Here is a 16781-nt window from a genome sequence, read left to right as displayed (position 1 = left end):
TTACTAAAACTGAGAAAAACTTGTTTATTTAAATTCAATAAGAGATAATAGGTCCCACATTCAATGCTTTATATAGTTTAAAAACCCTATTCTATAGATATAAATTCCGCAAAAAATGTAATCAATGATAACTCTTTATAAAATGAGAATGTGAAATGTAGTTACACTTCAAGTTAAATTATAAATTATGTGTATTAAGTGATTTTTCCAATTATATTTAACAAAGCATATACCACAGGGACAGTGTACCTTGTTTGGTAAGTGTAGTATTAAAAATTAGTGCCACATTATCAAAAATTTAAATAATACTCAATATTTAAATTATACCTTAACAGATTTATTATTAGGAAACTAAATAAATTGTATGAAATATCATATTGATTTTAAAATAAAAAAAAAGGTCTAAGTACAAATTGGTCTCAATTTTTTCTAGGCTGCATTCGGCGACACGTGGAGCCTCAACCAGACAAGATGTACGGTGTGTTCGTTATTAAGTGGTGCTAACAACAGCTAATACTGGGATCAGGATCCTCCATAGTCAGTGTTTGGAAATAGTTCTGATGACACACCTAGTGCATCAGAAAACTTCAAGCCATAACACCCCTTAAGGCAGTGGTAAAGTTAAAAAGCAGTATTAAAAAAAACGGAAAAAAACCTGACACAATTTTCCAATAACAATTCCAAAGGCCAATGTAACTATGCCGGTACAAATAAAAAAATGGTCTATCGCTCACCTCGTTAAGTTTCCGGTTAAATCTTAGGCGAACTGGCATGGCATTATTAAATCGTAAGTCAAATAAGGTAAAAGAGACTCCAATAAATCAAAGGTAAGCCATATTTTAGACACCTTACATTATCTTATTTCTCTGAGTGAGTCCTAAATTTACGTTTTCTCCCATCAACAGACGGGAACCAAAATAACGGAAAGGTTAAAAAACAAAATCGATACCTATCTTGAAAATCAACGAACATCCTTCTACACCAAAAGGCGCAAACGTTAAGTTAGACATGCATAAAAAAGTACCAAGAAGAGCAGACTCCAATCAAGACATCCGAGGTGTCGCTATATTAGCGCCGTCAGTAAAAACACAATTGCTCCACTTATAGATTTGAGAACAGCAATAAAAAGTATCTTAATTTTATTAATCATCAAAAATTGTTGCTCTATTTACTTGGTAATTGAAAATCTAAATTATCAGCTATTTGACAAACGAATGGAAGATTCGCCTTATTTTAACAAAAATTAAATTAATTGAAATGTTAGTCCAAGATATTTAAAAAACTATTAATTTATAAAGTCGTTATTATAATTTGTGTTTTTTAAACTCGTAACTAAGACGTATTTAATTGTTATGTTTGGAATAAGTTGATGGAATTGTATTAAGTGAACTGCATTTATGTTTATTGACAAAGGTGCGGTTCAGGATGGACTGCATCTTTGTCAATAAGGAAGTAATGGACAGCTGCTATTAATTTGTATCAGATATCATCATATCAAGCGTTTTCCAACGTTTTGACATATTTCTCTAAGATTCCCAAAAACTGATACTCAGACTGAGAAAACTGGACTAAGTTCGAGACCAAACCATACATCTAAACTATGTGGTTAAGGCTCACAGAATAAGGTTTAAACTTTAGGATAGTTTACCAAAGATTATACACACAACCACAATGTCTAGGGATAATTTAAAATTTTCTTAATTTTTTTTTTAATTTGTTAAAATTTTATTTACTTGCTATAAATATAAAAATATCTAGACTTTATCCTTATTTTAGACTGCTTAAACCACACTGTACATTTTTCTACTTAATTTATTTATCTCAAATAAATAAACAAATACACATATCGTTATTTATTGTCTTGAATTCTTTTACCAAAAAAAAGTGTTTGCGTTTTTTTGGAAAAAAGTTTGTTCATAGAGCTCAGTATAGTTCTTGCTAACCATGCAGCGCAGACATTTAACGAGAGAAGAAATGATACGAGCGGTGGGCCTTTTAGATGGTGGTATGACGCAAGCACAGGTTGCAGTGAACATGGGCACTACTCAAAGCGTAATTTCACGCTTATATGCACGGTATCGAGAAGAAGGCGATGTGGCGGAAAGGCATAGAGGTCGCTTACGTATTACAACCCCTCTACAGGACCGCTTTTTACACTTAAATGCTCGAAGACGCCCCACTGTAACAGCACCAGAATTGCAAATCATGCTACAGCAAGTGCATAACGTTGAGGTTTCAGCCGATACTGTACGCCGACGTTTGCATGAAAACAACCTACGTAGTCGTCGGCCTTTAAGGGTGCAACCGTTGTCCTGGGGTAATCGAGGAGTACGACTTTTGTGGGCGGAAGAACATTTGTTGTGGCAAAATGAAAGTTGGGCAAATGTGCTGTTCACTGATGAGTCTCGGTTTGGAATTTACCCCGACTCAAGAAGAGTTCGCATGTGGAGAGAGCCTGGAAACGCAAACCGCCTGTGCAATGTCCAGGAAGTGCATTCTTTTCGTGGCGGAACCATCATGGTTTGGGGAGGCATTAGTATTGGAGGAAGAACAGACCTCATTTTATTAGAAAACTTTTTAACTGGCAGATTATACGTGGATCAGATACTGGCACCTGTTGTTATTCCGTATGCAGCAGCAATTGGTCAAACCTTTGTTTACATGCACGACAATGCCAGACCACACACTTCAAGGGTTGCTAGAGAGTTTCTAGAAATGAATAATATCGATGTCTTACCATGGCCACCTCAATCCCCGGACCTAAACCCCATTGAACACATGTGGGATATGCTTCAAAGAAGAGTTCTTCGTATGGAAAGACCAAGAGACAATAGAAGAACTTTGTTTCTGACACTTCAAGAAGCCTGGAATGAGATACCCCAAGATGATATTGATCATTTAATTCTAAGCATGCCCAGACGATGTCAAGCAGTTGTGAACAGTCGTGGAGGTCATACAAGTTATTGAATATTGTTTTTGTTTATTTTTTGTTAATTTAAAATTAAGAATTAAATTTTTGTAAAACCTAGTTTCTCAACAACTTTAATTTTTTTGCATTTTTTTAGAAAAAATATAAATTATTTAAAATTTTTTGGGTTTTTTTATTACCTTATAAACTACTCTTAAACTTGCAAATAAATTTACAAAAAAAGATCATATTAAAAAATATATATACAAATTTATTCAAAATATCCCTAGACATTGCGGTTGTGTGTATTTGATTAATGACAAATGTTTTATATTAAAGATTCACGATTAACCTGCTGAGGCTATTGATTTCCAAGCTATTGTTGGATCTGATCTACTTGAAGATGCTGAAGTTTTTATTCGAGGAGATGCTTTCATTTGAATTTTATGTTTTATATATAAGCGTTGACGAATATAACAAAAATGAAGGTATTTTAAGATATAATAAAGACGAAAATATCAGAAAAAAAGTTGAAAAGCTGATTGAAGATCAAAGAATCCATTTTACGACCGCAACACCTATCTGCGCCGAAATAACTGGAAGTAAATAAAAAAATATACCAATTGCTTGAAAAAGGTATAATAAGACTAAGTACCAAAGAAGAATGTTGCACAAAAAATCTCGGGATTTTAGTTTTGTAAACAAAAATATTATAAATGATAGATTTCCTTAGCCTTTAATAGAAGATGTTTTGGCTAAATTAAAAAGTCCTAAATTGTATAAGATAGTTAATATATATAATAATTAAACAGCTATGCAACAATTGCTGAAGAGAAATACATTAGCTATGACGTAGATGTACTTCAATCATACAAGCTGTAGAAAATTTTATAATTAACTTTTTGAGTAATAAATGCTTTACTGATACCTATTGTTCTGCATTTCAAAAAAAAATTGACTAAAAAGATCTTTGTTGCAAGGTGGGCTTTTTACTTAAAGAATAGAAATACACTCTGATAAATCTGATACTCCTCTTAATCCTTACCATACCGATAATTTGGGACAACGTCAGTATACAAAGAATAATTACTAATATATTTTGGTGCTAGTTGATGATTTGTTAAAGGTTGTTTGGTTGTAATGATAAGCTGAAGTTTCAACAAAATATATTTGAAAATCCTACTAGAATAATCATAGATCGTGGCATTGCATTTACTACCCAAGGTTTTAAAGATTACTGCGACAAAAAGAGTATGGAGCACATTACAATTACCACTAGAGTACCTAGGGTTAAAGGCAAGGTACAGAGAATCAAAAAAGAGCCTTAAATTCTGACATACTATTAACTTTTCTGCGTTTGAACTTTTAGTAGTAGCCATAAGGGAAGAAATAAAAGCAAATAATAAAAAAGAAGGTACAAAAAGAGGGATTTCATAGCTATAGTTTCTTGGTCTCCAGCCAAAAATAAGAGCTACACTACTTTCTGAAGAAATGCAACAAGCAAACTCTATGTATTTTAACAAGTCCGCTCACTCTCTAAATTCCACAAAAGTTCTCCTCCTGCGGACGTACCTTGTCTCGCCTATGAGACCAGACAATGGGCCGTATAAATAAAAAGAAAGAAAATGCTCATGAGTATAAGCAAACGCTCAAAACAAGAGCTTAGAATAGCAGGTCGGAGTATAAGCATCTACTCGAGTTGACATGAATAATGATTAGCTTATACTTAAGAGCATTTGCTTCAATAAAATAAGCATTTGTGCCTAGTCATTCCTGTCGAAACTCGCAAACAGTCGAGTAGCGTCTGCATTAAATTGACCGTGTGGTGATTGAGGGTGTAATTAAAATATCTTCAGACGAGGGGAATGAGGAAGGAAAAGGTACCAAAATGCAAGTAGCAATGCAATTGCAAGAAAGACCTGAAATCCTTACCAAATGACAAATTACACATATGAAAAATTAAAAAAAACGAGGCCTGAAAACCTGCAGTCACGGAAAATAGGAAGCCATTAACCGTTTCGCAAATAATGAAAATGAAGACTGACCTACACCACGCTCACAAAAAGCGTTGAAGCAGCAAAACAGCAAACAAATAAGAACTTGCAGTCATTTGAAACAGAAGGAACTTTCCACTTGACAACAAAGAAATTACAACGCCTAATTCTTATCGAACAATTAAAGTATCTAGAGGCAGTTTTATGAACAGGTAATACGGAAAGCATCGGCGGCATGGAGGATTCTGATCCCAGTATTGTTGTTAGCACCACTTAATAACGAACACACCGTACATCTTGCCTGGTTGAGGGTCCAAGTGTCGCCGAATGCAGCCTAGAAAAAATTCAGACCAATGTGTACTTAGACCTTTTTTTCTATTTTAAAATCAATATGATATTTCATACAATTTATTTAGTTTCCTAATAAATCTGTTAAGGTATAATTTAAATATTGAGTATTATTTAAATTTTTGATAATGAGGCACTAATTTTTAATACTACATTTACCAAGCAAGGTACACTGTCCCTGTGGTATATACTTTGTTAAGTGTAACTACATTTCACATTCTCATTTTATAAAGAGTTATCATTGATTACATTTTTGCGGATTTTGTATCTATAGAATAGGGTTTTTAAACTATATAAAGCACTGAATGTGGGACCTGTTGTCTCTTATTGAATTTAAATAATCAGGTTAGAGGTTTTCTCAGTTTTAGGAAGACCAAGAAGCGCCTATGTTGTTTTCTTTTTATTTTCTCAATATATAGACTGTTTTTAATATTAGATCATTATGAATGCCGAGCTTCACAATGAGCTACCGTCTGCAATCCTTGTGTACTATTTAAAATTGTGTAATACTACATAAATAACAACTAGACTAATTTCTCTTTACGTCTTTGACTTCAGATGTCTTCTAGATAACCAATATGTTTTTTTGTTTGTTAATAAACAGTGAAAATCCGTCTTATACTACACGGCTTTTATTCGCAGCGTCTAAGCAAAAAATCTTTTCTCCATCAACTATCGTAAATAATAAAATTTAATAATGAAAAAGTAGGGGAAGTCTTTTTTCCACAAATAAAATGCTAATCCTCTTGCCATCATCGGATTCTAAAATATATTACAAACAGTTCAAAAATATCTACTCTGTACTGGGAGCGAGTGAGAGAGAACTATCAGACTGTAGTATTATAGGATGTAAATACATAAATAAATATGTGTTAATATGTTAATAATACATAAATAAATGTGTAAATAAATAAATAATACATAATAAATACATAAATAAATGTGTGTTAGATATGTTAATAAGTCAAATTAAATCAAATGTTAGTGTTACTGTTAAGGAATTAAAGAAAGTGTTGCCATCAAATTGAGTGTGCTCATTAATTCAAGTGCAAACCGGTGATTTGATGACTTTATTTATTTCCAGGATTTCCAAAAGATCCAACCTTAACCCCTTCTGACAAACGTGCAGCACCTCGGTATATGCTCCAGGCTCGAACCCATGTCGAGCCTTAATAATATGATTGGCGAAAGGAGAAGAGTAATAGTTATAAATCGGTTTAGATTCTTTTCAATGAGTTGACTATGTTCTTTCACTCTCGTCTCGGTTCTTCTTCCACTTTGTCCGATGTAACTCACATTGCAGTCAGGATGAGAACATTTTAGTCTGTAAACACCAGATCTATGTGTGACGAAAATTTTATCCTTGGTGTTGACTAGAGATTTAGACAAATTATTCGAAGTCCTGAAACAAACACACCACCGCTGATCGAAGTCCCTCCATAAACTATTGGACTTTTGGCAACTTGATGGGATATGTTTCCAAAATATGATATGCTTCTGTAAACGACATCGGTTTTGTATATATGTGGATTATTTAAATGTTTATAAAGATGTTTAAAATTAAGAGAATTTATTATTTTGTCAGGATAATAAGGTTTCTTTTTAAAATGTTTTTGAGAAAAAGGGATAATAAAAAGACGGTGGAGAAGTGATTTAAATGCGGAAAGCTTTTGATTAACTGGATGGTTTGAAAAGAAGAGTATAACGTTTTCCGTGGCCGTTGGTTTTCTATAAATTTTAAACTCGAGTTTTATGTTGTTTGTTCTTTTAATTAAGAGGTCTAAAAAAGGTAGATTGCATGATTGTTCCTGTTCGAAAGTGAAATGAACAGAAGCATTGATAGAGTTTAGAAATGCCTGAAATTTCAGTAAGTCCTCGGTGGAACCAGTGAAAACTGTAAATGTCATCGCGTACCTATACAAACATCATATATGTTTTTTATAAATCTCGAAATTTGAGATTTCTCTTTCAAGAAAAAATATAAACACTTCTGCCAGAAAAGGTGACAAGTTAGAACCCATTGTACAGAAGTTGACACCTACTTCCGGTATAACCGGAAACGTCACAACTGTCAAAATATTTTAGTTGTGTGGCCCCCATTAACTGTGCCAAGTAGCATTATTTTCAAAATTTTTGAATAATTGATTTCCGAAATACTGATCGCGTCTACTCGTCGTGAGACATCCTGTATATTAAATATGGCCACTGGTCACTAACTAAAAGGAACAAAAGAATCATGTGACAAAAATATGAGAGCTAAATATTTAGTTAGTACGATTTACAAAATAAAGACGACCAAGAATAGCATTTGCTGTTTCAAGCTGTCTCTCTCTCGTGCATGCTGTAGAAGCCCATCTTCTTATTCCTTGTCACCACAGTGCATTATTTTTAAAATCAGTCTCTCCCAAGTATTTGGTAGAATTGTCAAGCACGATACAGCAAATAATGACGGATAGAACTTTTGCTAATTTAACTTGGCACATATATTTCAAAACTGGAAACCTGCGCTTGAGTTGGCCAAAACAGCTTTCATTTATAACCCTTTCTTTCTTAAACAGGCTGTTGTAAGCTCTTTTCAATGTGTTATTAGGGTTTTTGAACGAAGTCATTTTACTACATACTGCCACGGTTCTAAACCATAACCATAATTACCCAGTACTACTGCACCAGAAAACTATTTCATAGTTACACGTATATCGCATTTCTTTCAAATTCTTGCGTCGTGTAGAGAACCTGGTCAACTAACATCAGCACTAGTAAACATTTCTACTAAGTTACATGTTACCTGCACATTTAAAGTCGCCAATCCCTTTCTTTAGATGAATCTATCACTGTGTTGATTTTCGTTCAAAATCTAAACGTGCGTGCAATCAGTCACTTCAATAGCACAGAAACTGAATTTTTTTTTGCCACGCTTGTTGTGCTTCATTTATTTTGGGTTGGGTTGATGGAAGTTTGATTCATAAATGGGATTGTTTAACTATTTTGTTCATTGCAAATTTAATTGTTTTTAAAATAGTTGGCTGAGTGATTCCCCATTCTTCTGCTACATCCATCTGAAATCCAGGATTGGTCATATATCGCAAGGATACCTTCATTTTATGATTTGGAGAGCGCCTTCTCTTCTTTCAAGATTTTCTTTCAAAAAGTGCGTTGCTATCAAATTTAAATTTTCTTCTTGAAATCCATAAGGGGATTTAAAATCTCGCCAATCAGCTCCCCTTTGCACTTTGCATTCTGTGCACGTTCATGAATTCTTTCATTTTATGAATAGTTTATTGCATCTCCTAAAGTGCATCTCCTACTAACGAGATGCAAAAATTTTGGAGCAAATGCTCAACTCTGCTATAAGTGCCAAGGCTTTAACAATATTGCTCATTTTTGTACCAAAAAGTCGGAACACTTAAGCAGAAGCCGACGTTAGACCGTCATCGTGTGTTCCAATGTTCATAAGATGGTCAAATTTATTCAACAAAATAATGTTTTTATTCACAGAGTGAACTAGACTTTTATAATAGTCACAGGAAACCTCTTTTGTCTTATCCGTTCTCTCAGGTTGAACCAAATGCCTATCCTTATATCACAGTCTCGGTCTACGGAACAAAAATCAATGGATTATTGGATTCAGGTGCTAATAGCGTTTTTCTAGGTTTAAAGGGTTATCATATTATGACACCAGTACTTTCTTTGGGGGTTGTAGCTTAATTAATACTACTGTGTTGGGCTTTAATGAACAGATGGTATATTGAGTTGCCTAGATGTTATAATTCTGGTGTCTACGTGACAACTAACTATTAGTACGTTTTATTAGCTATGCAATTACAATAACACACTATGCTGAGTCGTTGTTTCCCAGCCCACGCGCGCTTCGGATGTCTAGCTCGTACAGGGTGGTCTCTCAAATAGGTGGCCTGTCGTCACACACCCCCTTCTTGAAAGAAAAACGTCGACCTCGACGTTTGATGAGCATCGACCTCTCGTCAGCGTTTGTGTTCTGGGCTGCAACGATCAACATCTATAACAAAAAGAAAAAAAAACAGCAGTATACTTCTTTAAAACAAACAAAATAAAAAAAAAAGAAACAATAAACTTATTTCATAACTTAAACCTAGTTTGACTTTTCCCTAACGTCTGGGTAGCCACGGACGACTGAGAAGCGCTCAATGAAATCCCGGTCATTTCATTAATCGTATCAATTTCCTCCGTGTTACCTTTCCTTTCTCTTAAACGTCTATCTTTCACATACTTAAAGCAAGCCCAAAAAATAAAAACAATTACCAATAAAATTAGAATGGCAGCGTTTACATCATTTAAAATTACACTTACTTCGCTCATTGCCGTTGCTACTGGAGTATACCCTAAACCTAATAAATATGGATTTTTTATAATTACTACGAAAAACAAAGCGGTTGTTATAACATTTATAATCGTAAGTAAATTCCCAGTATAATGATACCTAAAACTATACAATTTATCACTACCTACATACTTAGCTTCCAGCATATCTGGCATTATTTTGCTTATATTTGGATTTTCAAAAGTTGGTAAAGATTGCTTCCAATTATCGTTTAAAATTACTCGAGTCGTCTTACTAAGCAGCTTTAATAAATTCATTTGTATTATTTTAAATACAAATTACAAAACTCAATAATAACTACCTTATTGTTATTCCAATAATTGCTACCAATCAGCATAAATAAAACCTACATATAACGCGCCATAATTATGATTTCAACATAACTAAAATAAAATTTTATGCTTACTTTTAACGTAAATGACCTATACTATATTTACACCTAATTATGATCGATCTACATATTTCTTCATGCGCTCCACGTGGATGGTATCTTGTACATTTTTATTATTCTTTTTAATTTTAATCTGATAATTGACGTCACTAATTTTGTTTATTACTTCGTAGGGTCCAAACCACCGATGTAATAATTTTTCAGATTTGCCCTTTTTTCTTATAGGGGTATATACGATGTCTAGCTCGTACAGGGTGGTCTCTCAAATAGGTGGCCTGTCGTCACAATATTCTTTTAAATTTGGGAATTAAACTTCGAGAAATAAATGAAAATTGTCAAGTTGCAAATGGTGAATTAATTGAATGCAGTGGTTTTATGACTGTTCCAATTCAAATGCAGGATCGAATCCACATTTGTAATTGCTATGTAATGCCACAACTGAGATACACTCTTGTTTTGTGAACTGCATTTTGAAAAAAAGATCGGAATTATTCCAGATCTTGGAAAAGGGCAATGGTATTTTGGTACTAATAAACAAAATTTTATTATTAATTTGGTTCAGTCTGCTGATGATTTAACTTTAGAGCAAAGGGAAACTTTTAATTCACTTGTGAATGACTAATTTGAATCTGTTAAAAATGTTGAATTAGGATGTACTGATCTAGTAAAGCATGAAATTATTACTAGTAACACACCAATAATATCACGTTATTACCCTATAAGCCCACAAATGCAACAAAAAATCGATGATAAGGTTATTAATGGATATAATAGGAAAAAAATGACATAATAAATATGGATAAATATAATGAAAATAGACATAATAGAAAAATGTGATATTCCATGGTCATCACCTGTACTTATTGTGCCTAAAAGCGATAGTTTTTATAGATAATTTATTGATTTTCGTCGTTTAAATGCTGTTACTGAGAAAAATACTTATTCGTTACCTATTATACAGGGTGTTTCCTAACTACGGTACGAAACTATACAGGACGAATCGTTAGGTCGTTTTATGAAAAAAAGTTCATATGAACGTATGTCGGGAGTTGCTTTGTTTCTGAGATACAGGGCGATGAAGGTTCAAGAAAATAACGGTATTTTAAAAATACTATAACTATCCTTAAACCGATTTGGTTGAAATTTGGTGCAGTTATAAGACTCTTATTTAGCTGTAACTAGATTTGAATTATTAGGTCCAGTGGCGTGTCAGTGGGCACCACATGCTTAATGTTGAGAAAAAAACAAGGCCAATAATTAATTGTTTTGCAGCTTTTTATTTATTTTTGTATTAAGGCAACTAAAAATACAACTTTTTCGTATCTTATCTTATTATCTTCATATCTGGCTTTGTTTTCGAGAAAAAAAAATTAAAGTATCTTTAACTCATTCTAAAAATTATCCATGGACGACAACATGAAATAAAAACCAATTAATTCGATAAACAATTTCGACCTTAAAGTAAATGAGCAAAATGCCCACCTTCTGATAAAATACACGACTGCAAACGATTTGTCATTGAGTGTCTGATACGCTCAAAAATACCTGGAGTATCCCTTATGATATTGCAATTGACAATTATCCGATTCCTCAAGTCATTCACATCTAGAACAGGAGTTTTATAAACAAGAGCCTTCAGATGGCCCCATAAATAGTAATTCAGGGGATTCATATCAGGACTGCGAGCCGGCCAATTTTGAGGTCATGCACGTCCAATCCAGCAATTAGGGTAGATGACATCGAGATGCTGACGAGCAAGAACACTGAAATGAACTGGAGCCCCGTCGTGCATAAACCACATGTTGACTCTTACTTGTAGGGGTACTTCATCTAATAAAGTGGGTAAATGGTGTTGCAAGAAATCCGTGTAGGGTTCACCTGTTAATTTTGCCGGTAAAAAAAATGGGCCAATTAAGTAGTCACCAATAATTCCTATCCAAACGTTCAGCGAAAATTGTTGTTGAAAATGAATTTCTCTAATAACGTGGAGATTTTCGTCGGCCCAAAAATGATCATTGTGGAAGTTCATAATAGCATCTCTTGAAAAATTTGCCTCGTCCGTAAATAAAAAATATTTGGTGGGAAATTATTATTGTGTGCCATCGTATGAATTAACTACCTGCAAAACATTAATCTTGGATGAAAATCCCGAGGCAGTAGAGCTTGTACACGCTGTATGTGATATGGATGCAGGAGGTTTCTTTTTAGAACTTTCCAAACGGTTTTTGAACTGACGTCAAGCTGCAGTGCAATCTTCCTGATACTATTGGAAGGATCTTCTTCTATCGCATCAAGTATAACTTCTTCCAGTTCACGCGTAAACTCTAGTTTCTGGTCTTCCACCACCCATATTTTTATTAAAACTCCCAGTTTCACATAATCTTGCATGTAGTTTTCTAAATGTTTTTGCACATGGAATTACTCTGTTAGAATATCTGTCCTGATAAATTCTTCGTGCTTCTTCAGTTCAGTAATGAATCACTGCTAATTGACAGCTGAATTTTACTTATAGCAATTCTATCACTGTCAGCTGGTCTGCAAAGCAGGTAGATAGGTACAAAGGAGGTACTTGAATGGACTTGCCAATTATTTGTCATAAGAAGCAATGTATTTGTTATTTTGTTGTATTTCAAAAATCTGATAATAAAAATCGTAGAAGTTGAATGTTTATTATCATAGTAAATAAGACACAAGAGACCAAAAAGTCGTGCATTGGAGGGTGGACATTTTGCTCATGTACTTTAAGGTCGAAATTGTTTATCGAATTAATTGGTTTTTATTTCATGTTGTCGTCCATGGATAATTTTTAGAATGAGTTAAAGATACTTTAATTTTTTTTTCTCGAAAACAAAGCCAGATATGAAGATAATAAGATAAGATACGAAAAAGTTGTGTTTTTAGTTGCTTAAATACAAAAATAAATAAAAAGCTACAAAACAAGTAATTATTGGCCTTGTTTTTTTCTCAACAATAAGCATGTGGTGCCCACTGACACGCCACTGGACCTAATAATTTCTATCTAGTTACAGCTAAATAAGCGTCTTATAACTGCACCAAATTTCAACCAAATCGGTTTAAGGATAGTTATCTCAGAAACAAAGCAACTCCCGACATACGTTCATAGAAAGTTTTCTTCATAAAACGACCTAACGATTCACCCTGCATAGTTTCGTACCGTAGTTAGGAAACACCCTGTATATTCAGTCTTAGATAGATTAGGTAATGCTGGGTACTTGACAACTTTAGATATTAAAACAGCTTATTACAAAGTTAAAATGGCAGATAATTCAAAAAATATATACAGCCTTTAAAATACCTGGTAGAGGTTCATGTTTAAAAGATTACCATTTGGTCTCACTAATGCACCTGCCACTTTTCAATTACTAATTGATAAGGTCTTTGGACCTGAACTGGAACCATTTTTATTTAAATTTATTTATGATTTGGCAATAGTGACACCAGATTGTGATAGTCATATTCGCATTCTAAGAGAAGTTTTCAAACGTTTAAAAGCAGCCAATTTAACAATTTATGAAAATAAATGTAAATTTTGTAGTTGTGAGTTAAAGTATGTAGGTTATGTTGTTACTAGGTCAGGTTTACCTGTAGATCCTGAAAAGGTGAGTGCTATTATTGATATGGTAATTAGCTTAAAGCTACTCTTTAACTCTTAACCTTCCTAACATTCACAGTTTAAATGGAGAAAATGAGAAAAAAAAAACAAAAAAAGAAACAAGTATATATATATAAAGAATTTATCTTCTAGAAAACTAGCTTATATTTTGGAATGATTTAAAAACAAAAGTTTATAATATTTCCTATACAAATTTAACGAAGTATTAAATATTGGTTTATAATTATTAAAGAACTTAACGGCATTATAAGTAAAAGATCGCTCGAACAGAGCCGTAGAATGGTGCGGCATGGTCAAGATATTGTATCTAATATTTCGAGTGTGAACCTGGTTTATTGGTATTAACTTTTTAAAAAGATATTTGTACAATTTTGTTTTATCACAACCCTAAGTATAACGGTTTTTTTTGTACAACCCTACGTCAAGTCTGTCTGTCAAAGATATGTCGTGTGGGTCTTATTCCTGTCAATGTCTGTTGCTTTGGGTGCTCTGTCTGACCATAACGTGTACCGAATAAATCGATTTAAAAATCTTCAACCAAAGTATTTTTTATTGAAGAATCCACCATCCAGTTACAACAAAAAGAAATTAGACACAGAACCAGCTGAAATTCCATCCATATTTCTGGTCCTTCGACGCAGGATGTTGTGAAAAAGCAGGTATCCATTTACCACTTTACCAAGTACAATTTTCTATTCCTATTTACAATTTTTCCATTACCTATTTTGACCTAAAAGTTTGGTTTGCTATTTGTGTTCCCTTTTGCTTGAATTGCCAGAGTTTACAATTATTAATTTTTGTGTCAATTTTGTGACGAAACATGACTGAACAAAATGAGACTCATGATCAGGCACCTGACTATATTAAAAGGCTTATTAGAAATAGAGGCTCTATTAAACAAAAAATGTCCTATTTTGAGAGATATGTAAACAAAATTCAAAGGAGTGTTCCTGAACACAAGCCTTCCTTTTGTGAAGTAGATTTGCGATATAAAGACAGTGTTAATTTATTACAAGAGTTCGAAAATATTCAAGTTACAATTGAATCTATTTGTGAGGATCATGAATTAGCAGTACATTATCAAGAAAGACAAGATTTTCAAGATAGATTTTATAAATGCCAAGATTTTTTGACTGAGTATCTTAGACTTGTGCGTCCCAACCTACCCTAACTCCTGTTGTACATGTCGAGCACCCCATTACTTTTTACGTTTTACTGCCAAAAATTAAGTTACCCACATTTTCAGGTGATTATGATCAGTGGCTTAACTTTAAGTTGAACTTTACAAGCATTATAAGTAACAATTTTAATTTAAATGAAGTTCAAAAGTTTCAATTTTTAAAAGCATCTCTAGAGGGTTATGCTGCTAGATTTGTTGAGGGACTTGAAAGTGTGGATAAACCTTTTGACCAGGCATGGACTATATTGTGTGACAAGTTTGATAAGAAACAATTTCTACTGGACACCCATTTTCAGAAACTTTTAGGTATTCAGCATGTTGGCAAAGAGAATTTTAAACAATATAGTTCCATTTTAGATGAAATTACTTAACACTTGGCAGCTATAAGAGGTATGAAACTTGGAGCTGACACACTTTATGGTTCTCTTTTAATTTTTATTTTGTCAAGTAAACTGGATAAGACAAGTTTAAGAGAGTGGAAAGAGCTTGAATATAATCAAGATCTGCCAGTTTTAGATGAATTTTTAGAATTTATAAAGAACAAGGTAGACCTTTTGCAGTCTTTAGAACAGACAAGTTCATCCGTTCAGTCGAGTAATAAAACTTTTGTCAAGAATAACCATTCAAGCCATTTTCACTCTCAAATGAATCACCTTGCTATTAATAATCCAAGTACTTATGCCATAAAATGTAATTTTTGCCAACAAAACCATTCAATTTACAAATGTACAGAGTTTTTGAGTTTGTCCATTGAGGACAGGTTGTCTAATGTAAAAAGGCTTAATTTGTGTGAGAATTGTTTGCGTACTGGTCATACAGCAGATAAATGTTTTTTGTCACCTTGCAAGTTATGTGAAGCTAATAATAAAACAGTCAAGCATAACACTTTGTTACATTTTCCTAGAAAAGACAGAGATTGTTCTAGGGAAGTACAGACCAATTTAAACATGATGATAAAACCAAATTATCATAATTCAGAGTCGCAAGTCCTATTATCAACAATTATGTGTCAAATATGTGATGCACAGGGTAATTTTGTGCCATGTAGAGCCCTTCTAGATTGTGGTGCTCAATCCAATTTAATTTTAAAAAGCTTAGTTAAGAAACTAAAGCTCACATGTAGTCCAAGCAATTTATCTATTATTGGAATTACTCAAGCTATTTCCCACATCGAGGAAAGATGTGATGTTACTAGTTTTTCCAATTATTCTGACTATCAACAATCATTCACCTGTTTTGTGGCTCCTGTTATCACAAATAATATTCCATTATATAGATGCTATATTGATGCGATATTTTGATGCTAGCAGATTGTCGATTCCTAATGTTCCATTAGCAGATCCCGAGTTTTTTATTTCCAGAGAGGTTGATAAAATACTAACCAAGGACAGTATTGAGTGTAAGAGTCAATTTGAAAAGGACACTTATAGGAATGACCAAGGTCAATTTGTGGTCAAGTTTCCATTAAAGTTTAGTCCAAGCTTACTAGGCAATTCAAAAGAGATTGCCATGAGGTGTTTTTTATCTTTAGAAAAAAGATTTGAAAATTCTAAAGAATTTAAAGAGCTTTACTTTCAATTTATTCATAAATATGCTGATCTAGGCCATATGTCTAAGCTCTCAGAAAAGACTATTAGCAACATTTCCCATTTTTTACCCCACCATGGAATCGTAAAAAATGAGAGTCTTACTACTAGATTAAGAACTGTATTCGATGCTAGCTGCATAACATCTACTGGGTGGTCACTTAATGATATTCAGTACATAGGGCCTAAAGTTCAAAATGACATTATAGATATTTTATTGCGATTTAGGACTTATAAGTTTGTTGTCTCAGCGGATATATCAAAAATGTATCGTTGTATTCTCATGAATGAAGCACATAGACCTCTTCAACAAATTTTATGGAGAGAACAACCATCTGATCCTTTTACTCTTTACCAATTAAATACAGTTTCGTATGGTACAA

The 16781-nt window shown here is 33.3% G+C and overlaps 1 protein-coding gene across 5 annotated transcripts in view; it reads right to left on the bottom strand.

The window, feature by feature from the left end:
* LOC126738054 (gamma-aminobutyric acid receptor alpha-like) overlaps positions 1–16781 on the bottom strand; it is a 332395-nt gene that overhangs the window by 96521 nt on the left and 219093 nt on the right. The window lies entirely within an intron of this gene.

This window comes from Anthonomus grandis, chromosome 6 (genome assembly GCF_022605725.1).
Source record: "Anthonomus grandis grandis chromosome 6, icAntGran1.3, whole genome shotgun sequence".
Classification (NCBI taxonomy): Eukaryota; Metazoa; Arthropoda; class Insecta; order Coleoptera; family Curculionidae; genus Anthonomus; species Anthonomus grandis.
The sequence above is the reverse complement of the archived record's forward strand: the minus strand, read 5'-3'. Positions and strand labels throughout refer to the sequence as shown.